Source organism: Pelodiscus sinensis, chromosome 1 (assembly GCF_049634645.1).
Source record: "Pelodiscus sinensis isolate JC-2024 chromosome 1, ASM4963464v1, whole genome shotgun sequence".
NCBI classification, from domain to species: Eukaryota; Metazoa; Chordata; order Testudines; family Trionychidae; genus Pelodiscus; species Pelodiscus sinensis.
This window is the reverse complement of record NC_134711.1, coordinates 212163970-212189459: the sequence shown is the minus strand read 5'-3', so window position 1 is coordinate 212189459 and position 25490 is coordinate 212163970. Positions and strand designations below refer to the sequence as shown.

The 25490-nt window shown below is 44.7% G+C and overlaps 1 protein-coding gene across 1 annotated transcript in view; it reads left to right on the top strand.

The window, feature by feature from the left end:
• Positions 1 to 5312, top strand: part of MOSPD2 (motile sperm domain containing 2) — a 97428-nt gene extending 92116 nt beyond the window's left edge. Inside the window, exon 19 of the transcript XR_012898649.1 lies at positions 5006 to 5312. The gene's annotated coding sequence lies outside the window, so the exon portion shown is untranslated. The remainder of the gene's footprint in view (positions 1 to 5005) is intronic.
• The last annotated feature ends 20178 nt before the right edge of the window (positions 5313 to 25490 follow it).

The window sequence follows — 25490 nt, the reverse complement described above, 5'->3', positions numbered from 1 at the left end:
GTTGCCTAGGTCTGGCCCCCAGGGCTCAAGGCTCCTGCCCCAAGCACTGAAGAGCCTGTACTGGCACTCCAGCCCCCACTGCTCCCCACCTAACTGATTTTTCTGTGGGTCAGCATCCCTTGACCCAAAATAGGTTCCCTGCCCCTGTTCTAGAGGAAGAAGGCTATATTGTGTACTGAGCTTGCCCGTGCCTTGCAACATAGAAAAATCACATTGATATCTGCCTTGCTAGTTGAGAATGAATAACAATAGCCATAGGGAAACCCCAGATTCTATTGGTTTGGCATTGAAACCCATGGAAGTGGTGGTTATCATTAAGGTATTCAAGGTGTCTTCCTGTGCAGGGCAGTCAGGCTAGGTGAAATGCCATAAATGACAATGGATTCAGTCAGCCTTAACTGTGCTGGAGTGATCGGTGGGACTGTCTCCCAATTCTGCTTCCCGTCATTCCTAGCCTCCATGTAGCTAAACCCAAAAAGAGATTATCTCAGTATTTATGTAGGCCTTGGTGGTTCACTGTGGACAATTCACTGACAAATGTTGGCTGGTTAGGAAAGGTCCATAATGCCTTGATTTTTACAATCACTGATCTTCTGAAAACACTGACTTTTTTCTTGGTCCCTCCAATTGACATTGAGGGGGTTTATGCTCCATTAATAATTCAAGGTGACACTGCCCACCTTTTATTTCCCTGGCTCCTAAAGCTATATGCTGGCAAGCTGGACAGCTGCACATAAAATGTTAACTGTTTCCTGAGCAGTGGCCAAATGAAGATGGAATGTGTCTGTGGGGCACAGAAAGGAGGTGGAGGTGTGGGTAGTTGCTGAAGATAAGGCTCTGGTGACAGGCCCCACCTACAGCTCCACCTCCCCATCATGGAGAGGTGAGGGAGGAGGGCGCATGCCCCAGCCCAGAGCCCTGGGGAGGGAGGAGGGCGTGCAACTCGAGCACGCTGGGCCTGGAAAACAGAGGCGGCAGGCTTTCAGGAGCAGTAACACCCTGCTCAATATGCCTACAGCAGGCATTCTGGGGACAAAATGTGGGTGGGGCCAGGCCTGGGGGTTTGGGAAGGCAATGCCTTCCCCTGACTAGGATACTGGATGCCCGTCGGTCGAGGTCTCTCATAATGAGACTCAATCTCACTGAAAAAATAGTCCAACCATTATTGCTGCATATTGTGCATTGAATATGATCTGGGAGACTAATAGTGGGTGAGTGTGGTAGACAGACTGTTTGATGGATTCAAGCAACCTGAAATTAGGTCAGTTAAAGCCCCTGACAAGAAAATTCAAGTGAAGGCAGCTAACAGCTGACTTTGACAACTGGTATATTGTATTTTTACATTCACCTTTTCTGGAGTATACGTGAGTCAATGAATGAATTTTAAGGAATATTTTATTGAAGTCTGGAAGATTGACACTCTATGCATGTAAGCTTTAGAAGAATAACTGCTGATGTAATCGAGACTGAACTAGAAGCAATTGCTTCTATAGACTTTTTAAAAACTCTTATGTTTTTTAAAGTATAGAATGGAAGCCTTTTTTGATACAAGAATTATGCTACAGGTCTTGCAGTACTTCACTATACACAATACCAGAAACCACAAAACAGAAGTACATCAATTTTCAAACAACTTTATCAGCAGTGCAGCCTGCCAGGATAAAAGAAAAGTCTTGTGGCTTTGGTGTTGTAACTTGATATATTTATTTTCTGAGGTCCTTCCATCTGTGACAAAGCTGGAAAGACTCTGTGCTTATGAGGCAGAAACAAAGTACTGTTATCTAATCTGTTGCATATGGAAAGAAGAATCTGCCTTCTAGGATTATCCTCTCCCTCTTCTGTGTTCCCCTGTCTAGATGTGCCAAGTGTAGGTCCCAATCTAGCCCTGTCTCTCTTTTGGCTAGTGATGGTGGACAAGCTGGAGGGCTTGAGGAAGAAACAACTGGAAGATCTTTTGGACAACAGGCTATTTATTTATCTCTTCTTCACTTTGAACTGAAAGATGAGATCCAAGTGTCATTTTCATTTGGCAAGCTGAGATATTCTGGAAACCCTGACTAAGCATGTTTCTCTCAAAGCTCAAATCATTTTGCCTTCCCTTGCCATCTGCCCTTGGGCTTGATTCAGATACACTGGTTATTTTCAAGAAAGCTTCTGTAGACTTTAAGTAATATTTATCCTCATTTTAAAAGGAACTGGCATAAAAGGGACACATTTTCAGAAGCTAACCAGTGCACACCCCTTTAAGCATGTACACTGATTAGTTTCATAGGATACTTGAAATATAACCAAGACACTTTCACATGACTGGTCTTTTAAAGGGAACTGGTCTCACTTCTGATTGTAGCTAGTTATTTACCCTCCAGGTTCTGGGTTGGGGCTTCAACAAGTAGTTGGTTTAGGTGACTAGGCATTATTTTTATAAGACAGAGCCTGCACCATCAGGGAGAGGTCTAGAGGTGAACTATAACTGGAAATGGACGCACAGAGTGTCCCTTCTCAAACAGATTTGGTGAGCTGAGAGATCTTGAGCCTGATACAAGGGTAAAGAAGAGGAAATTTGCAGAGAAGCACCAGCCAGGCACGCAGGGTCAGAGCATTGGGGAAGAAGTTTTCAACACCAGACAGAAAGAAAAAACCTGGCTAGAGATACTTCTGGTGAAGAAGCAGGAGCAAAACCCTTCAGAGGAGGCTAGAAGTCCACGAGGGCAAAATGGCTTGGTGAGCCTGGAGAAGAATACAGAAAATTTTAGCTTTAAGTTAAGATATTGTTTTATGTTAATAAGCCAGACACCATAAAGAGAGATAATTCATGTGACAGCCTGCATCCCATTATTGGGAAGCCCCAAAAGGGGTAAGCAACAGGGTCAAATGCCAGATGAGGTAGGATGATATAACATCAATACATACTTGTTTTATGTTAATATGCATTTCATATTCTATTTGGTATAGCTTCCTTAGCTCTGTAATCTGTCTCACTTCTGATGAGATCTAGCTTCCCTTCTTAAATGGAACAGAAGGTGACATTTATATGAAAAGAGTTACCTCCAACCATGCAGATTCATTAATAATTTAGGTATTCATCAAACTGAAATATCATTCAAGTTCATCTGAATTTAATCCATTGCATAGGCAAAATAACCTACAAATCAAAACACTGAGGCTGTGTCTACATTGGCACCCTTTTCCGTAAAAGGGATGCTAATGGGACACTTCGGAATTGCAAATGCCGCGGGGGAGTATGTAGGGATAACATATTAATGTATTGAAAATGATTCCTCCAAATGGAAGTGACTCCCCATAATTTGTTCCCCACAACTTAGTGTTTAGATTTATTATTAATTCTTCTTATTATTATTATTTGTTAAGATTGTTAAATGTTTAGATTTATTATTATTATTGCCCCTTTAGAATATAATATATTAGGTCATGTAACTTAGAACTGTTAAAAATATAATCCGAACTGTTAAGAATATAATCCTATGTAACCAGAAACAGCCCCCCCCCCCTCTGTGATCCAGGGCATGCTCAAGCTTGTGCAAGGGGCTGCTTGAAATTGACATTGCAGAGATACATTGTAACAATGCATTGTCAAGCCACTAACTCTGCTATGGGAGCCAAGCCCTGTAATTGTCTAAGGGCATTGTTAACTTTACTTAGCAGTCAGAGAATGTTTTAAGCAATACCACCCAGAAACTTTCTGTAACTACAACTTTTATTATTATACAAAATACTGTATGAATGTATGAGAGAGTGCTTGGATGATGAATGAATGGTTCTGAGAGGTGCCAGCCTGAGAATACAGCAACAAAGGGCTGAAGAAGGCGTCAGGTGCCAGTGCAACCAAAAGGTGTCAAGTGGAGAAACTGGAGGTCCACCCGATGAGATCACTGATGAGCACCTGGCAGCCACCCTGGAGACATCAGCATGATACAGCAATTTCCATAGACTGGCATAGGAAGAAATTCCTATAAAAACTGGACTAAAAAACTATGGAATCAGAGTCCAAGGTTCTGCTGCCAGCCCACCAGGAGCTTCAGATGCACATCTGATCAGGACTTCGCTCCCCACTACCATCACTTGTGTACAGAATACCTGGCCAGTATTCTGTCACAAGCAACTTCCAGGCTGGTAACTATACACAGAACTTGAATGAATGGATGTATGAATGAATGGTTTATATATATATATAAGTGTATAAGGGTTAAGTAGTGTTAGGAATAAGTAGTTAAACAACGTTGTTTGCTTCTATCTTTTCTTTATTTTTCATTATTATCTTTACAATAAATGTGGCTTTTTGCCTTATCCCCCTCATAAGATCCTGCTTGCTTTTATTTGGTACAACAATTTAAATATCCCCCGCGGCATTTGCATGAACATGGCTGCCGCTTTTTTCCGGCTTGGGGTTTTGCCGGAGAAAAGCGCCAGTCTAGACGGAATCTTGCGGAAAATAAGCCCTTTTCCGGAAGATCCCTTATTCCTGCTTTCAAGGGATCTTCTGGAAAAGGGCTTATTTTCTGCAAGATCCCGTCTAGACTGGCACTTTTCTCCGGCAAAACCCCAAGCCGGAAAAAAGCGGCAGCCATGTTCATGCAAATGCCACGGGGGGTATTTAAATCCCCTGTGGCATTTGCAATTCTGAAGTGTCATTAGCATCCCTTTTACGGAAAAGGGTGCCAATGTAGACACAGCCCGAGAGTGCAATATCATGGCTCTAAACGCTGTGATCTCTTCCCATTCAACTTGACCTCAATATTTATGAAACCATGCACATCATACTAGCTGAATTCTTTTGGCTGGGTTATAATTTTGTGACAGCTTTATCCAGACACAGAAGTCCCTAAACACTGAGGAAAAGTGTAAAAACAAGTGTTCCTGTGTTCTGTGATACAGGTAATAATAGTGCAGCAACTGGATATATATATATAAAAAGCATTTGTACACTGAATTCCACTCTGCCCTCTTTTTTCTTATGCTGTCTTTACTCTTTTCTTTTCACATGAAGGTACAGACAGTCCAAAAGCAAAAACAAATTGTCCAGAGGAGAAACTGACTGATGTTTTCAAGACATTGCCCTGCAATATTCCCTGCGAATTCACAGAGCATGGGCACTTTACCAGTGGTTCCCAACCGTTTTTATACCGTGGACCGGCAAACTCGTTCACAAACTTTTGGTGGACTGGTAACATTTTATTTGCATATTTGAATATTCATTATGGTAATTCACTTTAAGAGGTTACCTGTTATTTTACATTTCATCTGTATGCACACAATACATGTCTTTGTAACTGATCAGGCTACGTCTAGACTGGCATGATTTTCTGCAAAGGCTTTTAATGGAAAAGTTTTTCCGTTAAAAGCATTTGCGGAAAAGAGCGTCTAGATTGGCACGGACGCTTTTCCGCAAAAGCGCTTTTTGCGGAAAAGCGTCCGTGCCAATCTAGACGCGCTTTTGCGCAAGAAAGCCCCGATCGTCATTTTCGCGATCGGGGCTTTTTTGCACAAAACAATACCACGTTGTCTACACTGACCCTCTTGCGCAAAAGCATTTGCACAAGAGGGGTTTTGCCCGAATGGGAGCAGCATAGTATTTCCGCAAGAACACAGACAATCTTACATGAGATCGTCAGTGTTCTTGCGGAAATTCAAGCGGCCAGTGTAGACCACTGGCAAGTTTTTCCGCAAAAGCAGTTGCTTTTGCGGAAAAACTTGCCAGTCTAGACACAGCCATCAGAGTTTTCAGATATCTACACTAAAAAAATTCTGTTAAAAGAATCCTTTCCTTTCTTATCTTAAGCCATTAACAGCTATGTAAACTTTGTTTGAAATGTAATCATGCAACTGTCATGAGTTAGGCCTTTTGTTCTGCCTGCAGCCCAGAGGGAAACAAGTTAGACACCCCAACATTCCCTCTGTCCCCACCTCACTGCAGTCCCCACCCCTGGCAAAAGGGAGAGGTACACATCTAGGCCTCCCAGCCTGCATGCCCCACACGGGAACTGGGCAGAACAGCTCCAGCCTAACTGGTATGCCTGGGGAAGGCGAGAGCAGTGGCAGGATGCTGCCACCCACCTCCAGGACCGGGGGACACATGGGGCAGGCAGGAAGGCCTCACATCTCCGCAGGGGGCCGCTGTCAGCAGCCAGGCCCCTGTTGGTCCCTTCATGGCTTCCCCCAGCAACAATTGGGTCTGTCCCACCCTGGCTGCACCACTGCTCCCCGCCAGGAGAGAGGAGCTGGAGTTAATACTTAGTTTCAGGGACAGAGCAGCTAGTGCGCCGCAGGGCAGGTGAAGTGCTGCAAGCCAGCTTCCTGCTCACTTCCCCTGGCAGCCCCGACCGCACACTGAGCTAGGCATGGGGGGAAGGTGGCCAAGGGCCTGGCACCTCCATTAGGCCACAGGAGAGACCAACATAGTGATCATGGATGGGGTGTTCGCACCTTTTGCAGCCCCCTTTGTATAGGCCTGTCAAGGCATGGGTGTGGCTTGGAAGTGTGCCGCAGCCAGCAGGTCACGGCCTGGCACCGGTCCGCAGACTGGTGGGTGGGAACCACTGCTTTTACCATTGGGTCTTCCATAATTTTTTAAGGATAGCTAATAGCTAATGGCTCAGATATCTCCTCAATTGGCTCCTCAAATATTCTAGGATGCATTTCATCAGGCCTTATTGACTTTAATATAAACTTTTCTAAGTAATTTTAACTTGGTCTTTTCCTATTTTAGCTTCTGAACCTACCCCATTTTCACCAGCAGTCACTATGCTAGGCATCTAATCACCACAAACCTCGGTGAAAACCGAAACAAAGACATTTAGCACCTCTGCCATTTCCACATTTTCTGTTATTGTTTTTCCCTCGTCATTGAATAGCGGTGCTACCTTGTCCCTGGTCTTCCTCTTCCTTCTAATATATTGGTTTAATGTTTTCTTGTTACCCTTTATGTCGCTAGCTACAGAAAGGTTTGTGACAGTCACCAGAATCCTGAGCCAGCTGCATGATTAAGTTAGCCCTGAGCTACCAAGATGAATGATCAGATGGTGAGCTGGGCCTGCAGCCAAAGAGAAGAAGAATGGGTCAGGCTGTGAGTAATGAAGTCTGAGACGGCACCCTGTAAGGGTTCCTAGCTGTTGGTAATGACAGGGCGAGCCTCAAGCACTACTCTGAAATGAATACATCTTTATAAAGAACACATGGTTGTTGGAAAGCATTCTTCTTGGGCAGTAACTAAATCATAGATACCTAAGGTGAACCTTAATGTGCATGTCACTTTCAGGCCTTTCTGAATGTTCTTGCCTCCTTTTACTGCAGGTTACTCAGCTTATCTAGTTAAGACATAATAAGACATAATAAGCTCAATAATAAGCTACTGTTATAGCTGGTCCCTGAGTTGCAAACGGTCGAGTTACGACCATTCGCATTTACGACTGCTTCAGTCGTAAATGCGGTCCCTGAGTTATGAACATGATCCGCGCTTACGAACAGCATAGTCAACGTGTAGCCAATTGGGGTCTGAGTTACGAACGCTTTGAGTTACGGCCAAGTGTTTGGTCCATAACTCATTCATAACTCGGGGAGAGGCTGTACTGACTTCTTGCTGTTAGCCAGGATGGGTAAAAATGGTGTCCCTAACCTCTGTTTGCCAGAAGCTTGGAAAGGGGTGACAGGAGGGGAATCCCTTGAAGATTTCCTGTTCCGTTCATTCCCTCTGGGGCATCTGGCATTGGCCACTGTCAGAACACAGGACACTGGGCTAGATGGACCTTTGGTCTGACCCAGTAAGGCCATTCTTATGTTTAAACGCTCAGGATAAATTCCTGCCATCGCTCTCCATCAGATTGATTTGTAGGGCAAGGAAGAGCAGTAGTAGCTGAGTGGAATGTCCAGAGCCTACTATTTACTTGTTCAGGGAAAGGTAGTTGAGGATAACATGTTCCATAGCATTGTTTAGCTCTATTCCAAAATGGTGCATGCTCCATAGCACCTGCTTCTCAACTTCATAACATGTATGTGGTGTTAAGGCATGAATCTAAGACAGGTGAACATGTACTCGCCTCACTATGGAGTGCTGGCAGATGGGCAAATCTAGCCCTCCAGAAGCAATACTAACCATCTAAGGGTACATTTAGACTACAAGCCTCTTTTGAAAGAGGCTTTTTTAAAGATACTTTCGAAAAAGCTTCTTTCGAAAGAGAGCGTCCAGACTACAGCCAGTACTTTCGAAAAAGCGAGCCCCTTTTTTGAAAGAGAGCACCCAGGCAGTCTGGATGGTCTATTTAAAAAAAGCACAGTTTGCATTTCATAGCAATTTTGAAAAATGGCATTATTCTTCCTAAAATCAGGTTTTCTGCAGTCGAAAAAACTGCCGAGTTCTTTCGATTTACTTTCGAAACAACGTGGCAGCAGTCTAGATGCAGGGGAAGTTTTTTCGAAAAAAAAGACCACTTTTTTCGAAAAAACCCTGTAGTCTAAAAACACCCTAACTAACTAAAATAAAAATTCACAATAGGCTTTACCAACAAGCAACAAGTTTATTCATTTTTGTTTTGTTTTGTTTTGTGGACAACAGCTAGAAGTTATGTACTAAGTTTGCCCAATATAGGGATGTCTTAGATTTTTTGTTTCTTAATATTTGAAACCTGTGGCATAGATAGCTGCGTTTAACTGCCATCCTTCCAGATAATATACAGCTGGTCCCTGAGTTGCGAACGGTAGAGTTACGACCGTTCGCATTTACAACTAAAGCGGTCGTAAATGTCGTCCCTGTGTTAGGAATGCGATCCACGCTTACGAACAGTGCAGTCGCCATGTAACTCAGTGAGGTCCAAGTTGCAAACACCTTGAGTTATGGCCAAGTGTTTGGTCCGTACCTCGTTCGTAACTCGGGGAGAGGCTGTAGTGACTACATTTTGCAATGATACATCTTCCATGACTTGCTCCAGTCTGAAACATAGCTCAAATACTTTGCCTTGTTCTCAATGGAGTTGGATAACACCCCCTACCCTTTTCGTCACAAATATCCAGCAGGATTTATTGAATACAATTTTGAATTTAAAAAATGGTGAAATTGTGACTAGGTCTAATTCACAATGGCAGGGTATGTTTGTGTCCATTATGTTTCTAGCTTGGATTTGGTATGGTGTTACTATTCTGCTAATGATGCTGTCTCTCAACTGTCCAGTGAAGTTCTGCCGGAGAATTGAATGTCTGATCAACCATAGTGGTTGTTCCAGGCTCAAAAAGAATCTAATGTAAGACATGGCATGTTCAAATTCCTTGTGTGGGGTTTCTTTGTCTGTTCACTTATTATCTGTTTTAAATCAAAAGGTTTAAACCAATATGTCTAAATTGGGGGTGGAGGAATTAAAAATGAATCTACTAATTTCCTATCCGAAGATTATAGAACAAAATTTCAAATTATGGTTCACCTGAATTATTTACTATATTTTGGAATAGGGAATGTGAGATTGTTTTCCCTCTTGGGAAAGAATTCTGCCAATCTTTTAGAGCTACTTATAATAGCTTATATTAGGCATTTCTTGTTAGTCATCAGAAGTCTTCTGAATTGCAACGTGGCCAGAGTCGATCCTGTTAAATGATGTCAAGCTAGGATATTTTCTTTAAACACTTGGAAATCTTTTTAAAGTTATCCCTTCAATGCCTTGAAAACTTGTTTAGAAAACTTTCAGGTCAAATTAGTGTCCATTAAATAAATACATTTTTAACACTTTGGTTTTGTTTCCATTCCTATTATTGTTCACTAGATAAATCAATGCTAGGAATTAATTTCTAACAGAAAGGATGAGGATTTCCAGAAAAATATGGGGACTTTATTTGAACAGGAAATTCATTTTATTTTTTGGTGAAACAGAATGCCTGATAATTCAATAACTTCTTTTCCTTATAGTCCTGGAATACACAGAAGTGTCTTTTTGTGTTTGAATCAATTGTCCAAGTGAGCTACAGATTGTGTCTGAATGAAAACATGGTTTTATAATGCAGATAAAACTTATTTGGGGAAGTTGTGGGAAATAGTAAGGGAATCACAAGTAGGAGAAGGCAACAGGTCCACACCCCCTTGCCAATGATAAGAAGCCATTTCAGTCTGCAGTTTGCCCCTGAGGTCAGGGGCTAGATGACAACTGGCAGTGGGTCACTGAGGCAAAGTGGGTATAGGAGCATGGGGTTCCCTGAGAGGGGAGAATCCCAGAAAGTGGGGGCATTGCTGTAGGACAGTATTAAAAGGAAAGAGCACCATGGGCTGAAAGGGACACTAGGCCTGAAATAGCTCAGAAGCTAAGTAACTGAGGGCGAGATCCTGGCCAGCAGAAGGCGCTCCAAGCCTGAAGAGCTAATTCTTTAGGAGACCAGCAGGCGGCACTGTGACAGTGAGTCCCAAACTCATTATCTGCCTTTAATGAGAACAAACCACAGTACACCAACTTGCACAGTGGCAGCTGCAGAAGATATGGGAAAGACCAGGAAGTGTCTCAGTCACCCAGGAAACATTGAAAGCAGGGGAAGGGGAGTGCACAACTCATAGAAGTGGTTTTAGGGGTCAGCTACTGCTTTCAAGCAAGCTTCCAAGGCTAGCTTGACGACACTTAACACTCAATGGCTGCGTCTACACTGGCACGATTTTGCGCAAATGCTTTTAACGGAAAAGTTTCTCGCTAAAAGTATTTGCACAAGAGAGCATCTATACTGGCATGTGCCTTTGTGCAAAAGATGTGCTTTTGCGCAAAAGCATCCATGCCAGTGTAGACGATCTCTTGCGCAAGAAAGCTCCGATGGCCATTTTAGCTATCGGGCTTTCTTGCACAAGAAATTGATGTTACCTGTCTACACTGGCCTCTTGCGCAAGAACACTTAGCCAGGGTGGATAGGAATGGTGTCCCTAGCCTCTGTTAGTTTGGAAATGGATGACAGGAGAGGGATCACATGATGATTACCTGTTGTGGTCACTCCCTCTGGGACATCTGGAATTGGCCACTGTTAGAAGACAGGATAATGGGCTAGATGGACATTTGATCTGACACAGTTTGGCCGTTCTTATGGCCAGTGAGCATTCCAATGGCTCAATATGAACTTTACCCTCAGCCCAGCGCTGTATGTTTTTGCCACAAGGGATCTATGGGCCAGCTGTGTGTGGGTACTGTTGCATGTAACACTCCCTTCCCCTGGCTTCTTCCCAGGGACCTCTGGCAACAGCACACACCCAATGTCCACTGATAAGGCAGCAGGACAGGTGCAGACACACATCAGTAGCCCAGCTGGGAGCATGCACAACCTCCCTACAGCATGCTTCCAGCTGGCTCCTTTAACCTACCTGCACTCAGTGAGTTACCAGCAGCAGCCTGCAGCAGGAGAGCACACAGCAAGCCATGCCACAAGCCAGCTCTCAGCAGATTACCCCAGCCAGCTCAAGGGCCCCAGCAGGCTCTTGCCATATCAAAACTAGTTCTAGCTGGAGTTCTCCCCCTTACTTTTACCTCTTAGGCCTTAGGCCTGAGACCTAGTCCAAACTCTGGATGCCATTATCCTACACTTTACTGTTGAGCTCCTCAAGTCTGGTGGGCACACTATCGTCCCACTGTGGTCAGCCAATTGAGAAATGGCAGTAGAAATGGCCTAACTCTTGGTGAATGTGTCTCCATGGAATCCCAGAGGGAGTCACAACTGATCAGGATTTGTGGTTTGTGTTAAAGTTTTTTGGTGAAAAATCCTGTGTCTTTTCAGGGGCCATGCTTACACATCTGTCACCTATCACCCACACTCTGGCAGCAAGTCTGAGTGAGTGATTCAAGTGTTAGAACAATACTTGCAAGGCTTCACACATTTCCCCCGGAACAATTTGTTGAGTTTCTTACTTCAGGACAAGTTGGCTTAAAACAATATAGATCAGGTCTCCACCAGAAAGAATCCATTCTGTGCAAACTCTGGCTTCTGTCCCTGTCTCCACCCAAACTAAGCTCTACTCTCCACCAATCCCACAACTGCTGACTGGATCCATGAGGTCCACAAAGAATTCAAAGCACATCTGGGCAAGAGCAAGGAAGATTACTGTCAGTGTGCAGATCAGCAGCATTGGGAAGGCTCAGCATTCACCACTGGCCCAAGTAACGTGGATCTCAGCTCAACACCTCCTTAACAGCAGGCTGTGTCAAATTGGATTAGTGATACCTTGAGCCTTATTCCATCTGTCAGATAATCAGTTCAATTACCTAGATCCCTTGAAATCCACCTGGTATACTACATATCCTTGTTAAAACCATATGTAAGCAGGATCTGTATGAATGCTTTCCTAACAACTAGCTGACGGGGGAGAGAGACTTGGGAATCTTCAGTGTAAATACAGTTTGTTCCCGCTTTGCTTATATATTCAGCAAATGCAGCCGTGTCAAAGTGATCAGCTTTGGCTGATATTAAGTGCAAATTACCTAAGTATCGAATGCAGGGGTAGTGAAATATGGTTACCAATATTGTAATTATCGTGGGAATACAGAAAAGCAGGCCTGTGCTTAACCTGTCCCCGTTGAGGGGGGACACCCTCAGCTGAAAGAATACAACGCCAGAGCCCTGTGAAAGGAAAAGAGGGTGGGGACAGGTATGCCAACCAGGAGGCTGCAAATCCTGGAGAGAGGGGGTCTTTCCTGGATTACTCGTCTCCTCCCCCCCCCCCCCAACTGTTCAAAGAATAGAGCAAATAGGATTCGTTAAGAGTCTCTTTGTGATGTTAAATGTTCCCTGAGAGCTGAAATCACTTCCGATGATCACTGGCTGTGTTTCTGCCCAGCCTGCAAAAAGCTGAAAATTACTAAGACTGATGTGCAGAGGTCACAGCAGAGAGGCAGGTGGTAGCAGAAGGTGACTTGCTGCTAGCCAGTGAAGGAGTGACTGGCAAGATGGAGAGGTGCAACCATCAGTACAGTGATGGAGAGGCATGATGAGCAGCCAGCAGGGTGGCTGGTAGAGAGGTGTGTCGAGAATGGTAAGCAGGCAGGCAGCAGGAGTGGCTGGTGAGAGGCCAGCAGGGTGACAGAGGAGAGGTATAATGAGCGGCCAGTATGGCAGTTGGTGTAGAGGCAGGGCAAGAGCAGTGAGCAGGAGGCTTCTAAGAATGGCCAGTGAGTGGCCAACATGGTGGCTGGAAGAGAGAGGTGGTAAGTGAGTTCCCACGCAGTGGAGCAAGTAAGGTGTCTCTTTACTCCAGCCTGGGTGGGAGGTGCATTCTGCAGAGGCACCTCTGAAATCTCAATCTGCACTGATCAAGGACTGCAGCTGTGAACGGGGTGCAGAGAAGGGTTGGGCAAGTGAAAGAGACTCTTGGATTGCTGGACTTAAGAAGCTGAGGCTACGTCTACACTGCGGCAGTTTTTCGGAAGAGGAAATGCAAATGGATCACTCATTTGCAAATTTCGCACTCATATTTGTATATTCTCTTCCGATCCTTTTTGCAGAAGAGGTTTTTGAGATAAAAAGCCCTGTGGAGAAGGGGCCATTTGTCGGGAAAACCCCGTTTTGCACAAGATCCCTTATTCCTCAAAAAATGAGGTTTACAGGATCTTGTGCAAAATAGGGTTTTCCAACAAATAGCCCCGTCTACACAGGACTTTTGATCACAAAAACCTCTTCTGCAAAAAGGATTGGAAGAGAATATACAAATGAGAGTGCGAGATTTGCAAATGAGTGATCCATTTGCATTTCCACTTCCGAAAAACTGCTGCAGTGTAGATGTAGCCTGAGAGGGAAAAGTCCAGCCTACTTGGGGTCTTTTACTCATGATTTGTTTATGTACCCTGTTTGTAGTGTTTTCCCAAATTCATTCAGTTACTTTCTTCCTTTTGTAAAAAGTTTCTTTTCTATGCTCAGACTCTGTGCTGGCAAGTGGGGAAGCAATGCCTCCCAGAGGTGCCCGAGGTGGTGTGTGAATTTCCCAGGGTACTGGGTGGGAGCTCAAGCTGGTTCTGTGTTGCATGAATGCAGAGGAACCCCTAGATATTGAACCTGGCCCTGGCTGCTGCTGGCTTCACCTGGCAGAAGGGTTACACATACATTGACAATCCCTTTTCTCATCAGACCAGCCACCTGACTTGGATTCTGATCCTTGGTATTCACCCCAACTGTAACTTGACTACAAACTCCTGAACTACTCTCAGCCTCAGGTTTGCCCCTGTTCTAACCTTTGGTCCTGACAGTCCTTGTCCAAATCCTGACATTGTGCCCCACTGCAGGCACACACTGTCCTCTCACAATTAACTATACAATAAAATGGCAATACATTAAGAAAAAAACCCATGTATAACTAATGTGTTAATCATTAAGTGTTAAGAAACTTTCAGGTAGCACCTTACAGTTAGCATATGGGATCCTTCATGCATAGATAATATATGAGTAAGAATGGCCATACTGGGTCAGACCAAAGCTCCATCTAGCCCATTGTCCTGTCTGCCTACAATGGCCAATGCCAGGTGCCCCAGAAAGTGAACAGAACAAGTAATTATCAAATGACCCCTCTCCTGTTATCCATTTCTAGCCTCTGACAAACAGAGGCTAGGGATGCCATTCCTACTCATCCTGGCTAATAAGTATTGATGGACCCAACCTCCATTAATTTACCTAGTTCTTTTTTGAACCCTATTAAAGTCTGGGTCTTCACAACATCCTCTGGCAAGGAGTTCCACAAGTTGATTGTGCGCTGTGTGAAGAAAAAAACTTTTGTTTGTTTTAAACATGTTACATATTAAGGTATACTAGAGAGCATCATCTATGCCTCTGTGACAGGGTGTGCCAAACTCACAGTGGGCCTGAAAGAGTTAACCAAGGTTACCTGGCTGAGAGCACCCTACCTCTACAGCTCTGGAGGACATGAATAAAGGCCAGTGGAGCAGCTCACTCAAGGCTGACTGCTGTGGAGGAAGGAGCTGCTGCCAGAGCTTTGCAGGAAGAGCTCCAGACAGACCGTGCCACAGAGGCCAGTCAGCAGGATATGGCCAGAGAAGCCCCCAGTCCAGATAAAAGGGGGAAAGATGCCAGCTGCTGTGAGTCTGGTAGGAAGTAGCTCAGGGCAGGGAGGAAAATCCCCCCCAAGAGCTCAGCATATTTCAGGTGGATTCCCTGCTGAGCTAATGGGCACCACTGACAGGGCATTAGGATGGGACCTGGTGGAGAGGGAGGGCCCAGTTCCCCCTACACTAGATGTAGGCAACAATTTTTAAAAGGGGGCCACTTCAGAAATTTCTGAAGTGGACCTGGGCCCCCCTAGAAGGGGCAGGGCCAGGAGACATCTTGTGTCTCCCCCACACTGATTGGTGGTTCCCTCTAGGCACCTAGAGGAAGGAGACCTTGCTTGCTCTCCCCTCCCCAAGGCCAATCAGGGGCTGAGGGTGGGGGAGTGTGCAGTCTCCTCCCCCTCGCAAGACCGCGCAGCTAGAGAGACATGCCAGCTGCTGGCATGTCTCTTTAGCTGCTGCGTGCCCCAGGCAGCGTGGGGACGGCACACGAGAGATTTAATGTTTTCCCCACCCCTCGGCCCTGATTGGCCTGGGGCAAGGAGCGCACAAAGCTCCACCCTCTCCTCCCCCCTGCAAAGATGCATGGCAGCTAGAAATAAATGTTGGCTGTTTTAAAACAGCCAGCATGTCTCTTTAATCGCTGTGTGCTCTTGCAGGGGCAAGGAAACTTTGCGCACTCCTCTGCCCCCAGGCCCTGATTGGCCTAGGGATGGGGCAGCGGCCCACCTCTGCACTACACCATCACCATTAACCCCAACAGGGGTGCTACAGCTGTAATTGACACTGACTCTGGCTGTTAGGCCTTACTACCCTGAGAACAGGGAGTGATTGATACTGACTCGGGACATTGGGCCTTACAGCCCTGGGACGAGGGGCACTGCTACTAAGAGAAGGGAATGAATGAGAACTGACTCTGGCCATTAGGCCTCACTGCTCTGATGGAAGCGGGTGGGAATTGCCACTAGGCTTCGCCACCTGGAGGGAAGAGAGCAATTACTGACTCATTTGGCTGGGCCTCACTACCCTTTCAGAAGGTGGGTGGTTTATTGATGGTGGCCACTAGACTGGACTGCTGTATTGGAAAAGGGGTGTATTCAGAGGACCTGAACCCTAGAACCTGAGACACTCATGGGATGGAGCATGCTTTAAGAGGTGTGAAAGGCCCAAAACCCTGCCTCAAAGGGGGCTGGAAGTATTCACCCCATGACAGTCTTCTAGAAAATAGTCCCCAAGTTAATTCAACTCAGGAAACGTCTTAATTTTAGAGAAGACTGCAAAGGTCTCCTTAAGTGCAGTCTTGAAAAAAATCCTTAGAATTTCCCAGGCCTGGCAGTAATAATACCTGCTCACTCAGTACCATGATGGTAAATTTCATGGAAAAACTGTCTTAAGGGAGTCTTGGTCCTGACAATCATTACCATAATGAAGTGACACAAACTAGTTATTTTTTATTCTTATTATCATTCTTGACCATAGTGTGTGTACGCAAATGCCATGACCCATTCTGGACCAGACCACTTCCAGTCCTCCCTATGGGTTCCTTTTGCTTTCCTAGAACTTGGCCAGGCTCTGACACCACTTATATGAGACTCATTTCCCAGTTGTCTCCATTCAAGGTGGCTTGACCTCAGAGCTGTTGAGGATTGTCCTGAGGCACGGTATCAGTTGAGTTCAATTTTCTCTTTCTACCTTTCTTTTCCCTGGGAACCTTTCTTTTTTTGTGTGTGTACCAGTGTTTGGCTGAGTCATTTCTGACATTGATTGTCAGGTTGATTTTATCTTTACCGGATCAAAAGGAGAATTCTCTTAGACAATTCCCTGTGGGATGTGTCACTGACTTCTACAATAACAACTGATATTTTTAGGAGTTGCTTTCAGAAGGCCAACAGGGTTGGTAAATGACAACTACACACTCCAATGCCCGTGTTCTGACCTGCAGCTTTTTATTACTGAGACTCTCTTAATCTATACTTGGGGCAATCATTTATGATCTCAATGTGACCACCTTCGAGCAACTTTGTCCAATACCAAGGTTAAAGAAAGAAAGACCAAGAGAAGGGCAAACTTTATGAAAGACACCACCATAACTTAAGTTATCTTTATTTTCTCTCAACAACATAGCCAAGAGCTTGTGTTAATTTCCATGTTAATATCTAGCACTCAAAAGGTGTATCTCTAATCACATTACATAGCTCTGAATTTGCAACTAATTAGCCATGTTTAAATGCTGGTCTTTCTTTAAAAATCCCAACAATGAACATATACTTTGGGCATGTAGAGTCAGATCCCAGACCTGATTCTTGCTGTTTAAAAAGATTTTAATCAATGGTTCCTAAACTGTGGGACCTGCCAGTGGATGAAGATTGTGTGTGGGGGGAGAAATGGGAGGGAACAGTGGGGTCTGGGTCAAGGCCCACAAGGATGCAGGGATGGAATGACATCCAGCCCTGATCTGCCCACATCCCCTCAGGCTCTGCCCTCATCCACATCCCCTGGCCACAACTGTGGATCCAGCTCTGTGCCCAGACACTGGTCACAGCCCTGCTTGTGGCCATAGCTTGGCCTCTGGTACTCATTCTTGGTCTTTGTTTTCAGCTTCCTGCCCCTGCTTCTGACTGGCTCTGCTCTCTGCCCCAGCTGCAGCCCCTGGCCCAGCTGTAACTTGGCTCTTGGTCCATGGGGTGCAGGTACATTCTATTACTAGTTAAGTGGGGAGGGGAGTACAAAAGGAAAAGTTTGGGAACCATTGGCTTATATATTACACAGACTCAACAAATTATTATAAGATCTTTCCTGATGGATCATGCAGTTCCGGTGCATTGGCAACATGTTGTAAGTATTTTATGCCTTGTGACTGTACTACCTTTATATATGCAAATCCATCCTGATTTTCATGCTCATGTACACTACATAAATGTAGGACTACTGGACCCAATCCAATGCCAGTGGAAACTTTAAGCAGAAGGCCCATATAAAATTGTTAAATTACATGACAACTCACCTCTGATGAAGGGGTCTTTTAGCGGAGGCTTGAACAAATGAAATGAAGGGATCTTTCATCACTGTTCATGTATTATTACTTTCACATTTATTATTTTGATTCATTTTGGAAGATAATGTAACATTTGTGGAAGGTGGCAGGGTAACAATTCCAGAGAACTCTTAGACACAGAATGCTTTTGAACAGGCAGGCGCAGAGCAAGCTTACCCATGTTCTCTAGCCTTTGGGTATATATATACACTGCAATCACATGGTGAGCTAGCTTTGATCTTGGTAGTTAGGCCTTGGAACACAAGCTGAGGCAGCACACAATGCATAACAGATGGGGCAAGCCCGCCCGGAACCCAAGGCAATAACTTGTGGGCTAACACATGGGCAGTGGGCAAAGCTGCTGCTTGGGGGAGACATGGTCCCCACCCATGCTGAACCCCAACTCTACCCAGGCACCATTCCCTCCCAATTGTCTCCCTCTTTTCTTTCCTCCCTCTCTGCTTAGTCCCTTCAGCCAGCTCCCTGAATCCAAATGTAGCAAATGACATTTGAAAAAAACCCACTTTTCTAAAAATTCTTTCTAAAGAAAACAGCATGTTTCCCACTGCATGCCAGATTGTGAAGACTGGACATTCAGGAGGTACCTAATTAAAAGCACTAAATACGGGAATAAAAAATGTCAGCCACAAGTTTTTTATATGCCCTGATGTTAGTCACAGGTTTATTTGTACAAACTTGGTAAAGGAAGAACAAATCAGCTGTCCTGCTGAACATAACATTAAATATTATGGAATACATGATGCAGCTCTTCTTTGTTTTACATTTTCTTCATCAGTATTTCTAAACTGATTTTATATTGTAAATGCACTCTTAAACCTTCATTAAGTAATCATTCCAGATTACCACATATTTAATTAAGTGAAACAAAAATGTTATATTAAATTAATCAGTTACAGCAGTTTAGTGTGTTCATAACAAACCACGAAATGGTTTCGTGCATATGAACAATTTCATGTGCATGCACAGGAGACGATAAAAGCTATCCAAGGTTGGAGGGCAAGCAGTGACTGCTTGTGCTGATTGAGCCTAAGTTGTGGTTCCTTTGAAATGGTACCAGTTCCTTTGTTTGTGTGTATTGACCCTGCTGAAAAAGGGTTATAATTCTAATTAGCTTTACAGGGTGTTGGGAGACTTCCATAAGTAAGTCTGTATTCTTGGATAAGAATTGCATCACAACTAGCCAAATACTGATTTCCTTTCTCAGACAAAATGCTCAGTGAAGTGTTTGGGAGTTTTGCTAGAATAAGGCCACAATTTGGTCTATTATTTTTATAGTGGCAATAAGGCTTTGAAGTGGAAATCTCTGCATATCAATTGCAGTCAATTGGGTCTTGTTGAATAGATGACAGTATTTAATATTACTATGTGCTGCTTTCTGGTAACACATCACAACATGGCAAAACATTCCTAATATCTGCTCTGTAATATAAAATTTACATTAATCACAATTAATTATCTCATCTCATCTAAGAAGTGGGTTTTACCCATGAAAGCTCATGATTATATATATATATTAAGAGAAAGTGAGAGTGGTTTATATGACTCCTATCACAGAGTATCTAGGCCTGTTGAAACAATAGGTAAAGATGGCAACAAGATTTGGCCACAAACTCCTATCCTTCTCTCATAGCAGAATCTTTCTAATCTGTGGTTAATACAGAGGTTGTTCCACTGGGACAGCCTGTGGAATGTATCCCATTCAGTGAGAACAGCAGAAGTGGTTTTATTTTCCACTGGTTACAATTCTGAGAACTGTCCCTTTCTACTCACATTCATTCGCACTCTGAGTTCAGTTTTGCAGGGGTACACAGAGTACCACGCGGTGGGGCCGACAGCCACCACAGGCCCAGTACAAGGGAGGCTCTGCTCCCCCAGAAAGGGTGGAGCCAAGGGTGGAAGAGATGGGGCCGAGGTCAATCAGCCCTGAGAACTGACCAGACTGCAACAAGCCTCTCCCTAGCCCTTGGAGTAGCGCTCCCGCTGCAATCGGCAGCAGCAGCCTGGAGCTCTGGGTCTCCCTGAATCTCCAGGCCCTGGGGCAATTACCCCTTTGCCCCCCTGTTGGCAGGTCTGGTACAATAAATGTGGTTCATCTGGGATTTCTGTCCGCTAGAGGAGTTCTTTCTGCCTTCACAATCTGCAAGCAGAATGCCTTCTGTTTCCACATGTGCAGAGAAAAAACCTGTCTCTTCCGGTCAACATGGCTTTCATTTTGGAAAAAGAAACAGAAAATAAAAAATGAATACAAAGCACTTTTGGGGAAATGAGAAGTAATTTGCTCTGAAACAGCGAAATTCCTCTATATTTAGAAAGTGCAGTGTACAACAGAATGATATCTTCTTTCTGGGTTGAGGGTTTGTGGAAAACAGAGTAGCCTCTTGTAGCACATATACCAACCTCCACTCTTGTCCACCTCCCCTTTTTTAGGGATTCCTGCTTTCCCCAAACTTTATTCCAGTTCTGGTGTACCAGTGAACTACACCCCATATTGAACAAACACCTGCACTGAGCACCTGCCAATTTTCAGCAATATGAACATAGATACAAAATAATACCTCTGACTAGACTGTGTGGATTCTTACGTAGCTTATCCTTTTCTCCCTGACCTCCCTTCTCCTTTACTTCATGGAATGGGAACGGTAGACCAAATCTTGCATCCCCAGCACACTTGACATTCCCATTGACTTGAGTGCATGTTTTGGGTACAAAAGGAACTCAAGATCAGGTCTAAACACCCAATGCACTTTTGTAGGACACAGACAACGTTACAGAAGCTTATTAGAGGGTCAGTGGGAGATGGAGAAGGGTAGGGGGCAGGATTTTGTTGTTTTGACTGTCATTGGAATGTCAGTTGCCTTAATTTTAAATTGTATGGCTTTAATAGATAAACTCTTTGGGCAGGATCTGAGTTTTTATGCAATGTTTGTACAGTCCCTAACCCAAGGATGTCCTGGTCCATTACTAGGGCTTCTGTGGGCCATAATATATATAAATAATAATTAATAATAACAAACTCATGCTAGATTTACAGCTAGAGGAAGAAAATATTTTGGTCAGATTTGTGAATGTCTCTCCCATTCATTCCCAAACAGACACATTTTTTCTAAATTTGAATGTCCTTAATTTAGCTATAGTGTTAGTACTGTGTGTTTGAACTGTAGCCTCTTTTATGTGGAATTCTTCTTTGTGAGAGCAATGGGTTTCCTTGGTATCAGTGTTTGTGTGTCTTCCAGATGACACGCAGTTTTATCTGCACACTGTCTTGCCACGTTGTGGTGTTTTACACATGTATTTCCACCTTTCCTTTCCTTGTTTTTTAAAGTATAGCAGCTTTACTTGTTGTATGCCCACTGTCACTATGGATCAAAAGCATCTCTGGAAGGATGTGTATTTGAACTGGCAGAGTGTATAATTAACATTGGACAGAAGTTATTTTTGTGTCATGTCTTTGGCATGTTGATTGTCAGGAAAACTTTTCTAACAAAAGCCATCCACACTTTCCAGCTGGCCTATTAAGGCACATAGCAGCTTCTTTTATGAATGCAGCATGATGATAAAGTCCCAACAATTGGGGGAGAGAAGAATGGTTATTTTAATATCTGCGAACAAAGCAATCAACGTGATCCAAGAGTCAGTGAAGACATTGAGAGTCTTTCTATTGATTTCAATGGAATCTGACTTGGACTTGATGCTTTTACCTTAAAAACAGTGTTTCCTTCCATCCCTTTCTAAAATTAAATTTCAATAACAAATGTGTGGTCCTAAAATAGAGCTGAGGAAATATGGTCAATCTGTCTTGGTGACAGCTGGTAGCTGTTGAGCTAAGGAGATATTTGCCAGTCAGAAGTGGGTTATTTTTATCAGTCCTTTCTTTTCATTATCACATTTTCTTCTAGCTCTAAGGAATAAATCTGCTTTTTCTTTGATGCAAAAGCAATGAAAGTAAAGACTAAACAAAACTAACTCCAGGAGAACCCAGCTGGCAGGCTAAATTCCCCCCTTTTTTAACAAAAGTCTATGCAAACCAAGGCTTTCCAGAAATGCCAGGGAGAGAAAATAAAATAATCTTGTTCTCATCTGCACTTTGCTGGTCAGCACAGAAACAGCAAACACCCAGCCACAGGATGGTAAGGCAACATTTTAACTAACAATAGGGCTCCAAGTTCCTCCTCCTCATTTTTTTTAATCTAGGCAATTAGCATTTCTCTAGCATAGTGGCAGGTTACAAGCCTTGGGCTCAATGCAATCAATGCATCACATCCCTAATGTGATTAAGAAGGTATCATTTATGCCACTCAACACTTTGCTCATTATTCTGTCCGATGGCAAACAGGTGCTACAAATGCATACTGGCAAGCTGCCACACCACCATCTTCTCATTGAATTTACCCTGCTGAAAGTAGCCTGTGAACAGATGTTGAAAGAGAACAGGGAAAGAGTCCAAGAGCAAAACACAATGACAGAAAAAGAAACATGGAGAATTATATGGTGCATGGGAAAGACACGAATGAACTAAAAAGTGATAGTAAATTTAGCTGCATTCTGCTTGCAGGTTTAAAGTGCTGTTTGATAGGAGAAACTAAAACTTTGTGAAACTGGTTTATAGTCTCAGTTCATATTCTGCAGACAGGCCTCATGCTGTAAAATGTATTACCAAAGCCAACACTGACGTTTTGGGGGCACTCCCGAAGGTAAAGTAGACTACATGAATGGTCATGAAAATGATATTATTCTCTTACCTCTATTTTACATTGTGAAACAATGTAGAGAACATGAGAAGTTTCCGTAACACATGCTGTACCTCTGAGTCCAATCTTCCACTTACGGAATATTTTGGGGCTGATCTGCATTTGTATATCTAAGTCTGATGGACCTTCCCAGGCAGCTGCAGGTGCCCATTCACCAGGTGGCTGCTACATTATGGGCCTACCACTAGCCCCAAGTTTGGAGCTCTGCATAATTTAGTGATCTAAATGTTTGATATACATAGATATTTCCATTACAGGCAGTCCCCGGGTTACGTACAAGATAGGGACTGTAGGTTTGTTCTTAAGTTGAATCTGTATGTAAGTCGGAACTGGCGTCCAGATTCAGACACTGCTGAAACTGACCGCCAGTTCTGACTTACATAGAGAATCAACTTAAGAACCCGAGGCGTCCCCAAGTCAGCTGCTGCTGAAACTGATCAGCAGCTGATTCCAGGAAGCCCGGGGCAGAGCAACTCTGCCTCGGGCTTCCTGTAGTCAGCGCTGGTCAGTTTCAGCAGAAGCTGACTTGGGGACGCCTGGGGCAGAGCAGCTGGGGTGCTACTGGACCAACCCAGCAGCACCCCATCTGCTCTGCCCCAGACGTCCTGATTCAGCCGCTGCTGAAACTGACCAGCAGCGGCTGAATCAGGACCTGGGGCAGAGCAGCTGGGGTGCTGCCGGGTTGGTCCAGTAGTGCCCAGGGGCGCTGCAGGACCAATCGGCAGCGCCCCAGCTGCTCTGCCCCAGAGTCCAAAACAAAAGCCTGGTCTGCAGGGGGGGGGCACACTAGCTGCGCCCCCCCCCCCCCAGCAGACCAGGGACACGGGGAGCAGAGCCGCAGCGGCAGCGGGGTGCCGCGCCTCTGAGGCTTTGCTCTGGCAAAGCCTCAGAGGCAGGGACCCCGCCACGGCTGCGGCTTCAGTCAGGGTGCCTGTGGTCTGCTGGGGACCGTCCCCAGCAGACCACAGGCACCCAGACTGGAGCGGCAGCAGCGGCGGTTCCCCGCGCCTCTGAGGCTTTGCTCTGGCAAAGCCTCAGAAGCGCGGGAACCCCCGCTGCTGCCGCATGAGACCCGGTGCCTGTGGTCTGCTGGGGACCGTCCCCAGCAGACCACAGGCACCGGGTCTCATGCGGCAGCAGCGGGGGTTCCCGCGCTTCTGAGGCTTTGCTCTGGCAAAGCCTCAGAAGCGCGGGAACCTGCCCGCTGCTGCCGCTTGGGTCCCGGTGCCTGTGGTCTGCTGGGGACGGTCCCCAGCAGACCACAGGCACCGGCACCCAAGTGGCAGCAGCAGCGGTTCCCGCGCTTCCGAGGCTTTGCTCTGGCAAAGCCTCAGAAGCGCGGGAACCCGCCCGGTGCCCCTGGTCTGCTGGAGACGGTCTCCAGCAGACCAGGGGCACCGGAGCAGCTTACGAACGGGGCTTTCTCGCCCCGACTTCCGGGGCGAGAAAGCTCCGTTCGTAAGTGCGGATCCGACGTAAGTCGGATCCGCGTAAGTCGGGGACTGCCTGTATATTCTGGTCTACTGTGACAACTTACAAAAACATTTGTCAAAGAAATAAATTACTCTAGTTTAAAAGCTAGACCTACATATTTTACAAAGTATGGTCTGTTAATGGCACCTCTTGTCTTATTAAATCTGACCTCATCTATTTCAGTCATAAGCTATGTGCATGGATCACAACTGTCACTTTGATTTCTGCATACTTTATGAGCACATGAAATTAAGTCATCATGAGAAATCTCCAGAAGTGTTTGAATTCCAGATGCCTTCTTTTTTTGGTACAGAACTTCAGGAATATAGCAGGTCAAAAAAATCTATATATTTTCTGCAAAAAAGAACTAAGACTAAAATGATTTTTTTTTCAGTTTGTCAGTGGTAAAACAAAATAAATTGCATGGCTGAATATAACTCTTCATTTATAACTCTGGAGATATTTAAGAGCAGGTTGGATAGATATCTATCTGGGATGATCTAGACAGTGCTTGGTCCTGCTATGAGGGCAGGGGATTGGCCTTGCTAACCTCTCAAGGTTCCTTTGGGTGCATCACACAGCAGGGCATAACTTGAAATAAGCTACGTTAATTGATCTATTCAATTACATAGCTTATTTTGAAATTGGGAGCATCTACACAGCACTTATTTTGAAATAGAGCACTCATCCTCCTACTGCCCTTATTCCTCATACAATGAGGGTTACAGGAGTTGGAGTAAGAAGTCCTTCAGCTTGACAGTATTTTGACATTATTTCAAAATAGCCGCCTGCTGTGTAGACGCAGACTAAGTTTTTGAAATAATGCTAGTTATTTTTTGAAATAATGTTGCTGTGTAGATGTAGCCTTCCAGTTCTAATATTCTTTGATTCTATGACTTTGGTTAGAAAACTATTTTTGGTCAATTTTACAGTGAAATATTTCAATCAGCTCTACTTTGAACACAGAGGTTTCATTTTCAGATATGCCAAGTGCTCCCAACACACACTGGAGACTCACTGGCTATCTCTGAAAACCAGGTTCAGCGTATTTCAATTTGGGCTTCTCAAAGTAACAGACACGGTCAGAGGTGAAACCGAGGTGGTTTGCCCCAGTGCGTCGCTCTGGTAAGGGCTGGCTGTAGCACACCTCTGCAGGAGAAGGGAGGGCGCTTTCCTTACCAGGCTCACAGGACTCTGCTGAAGGCT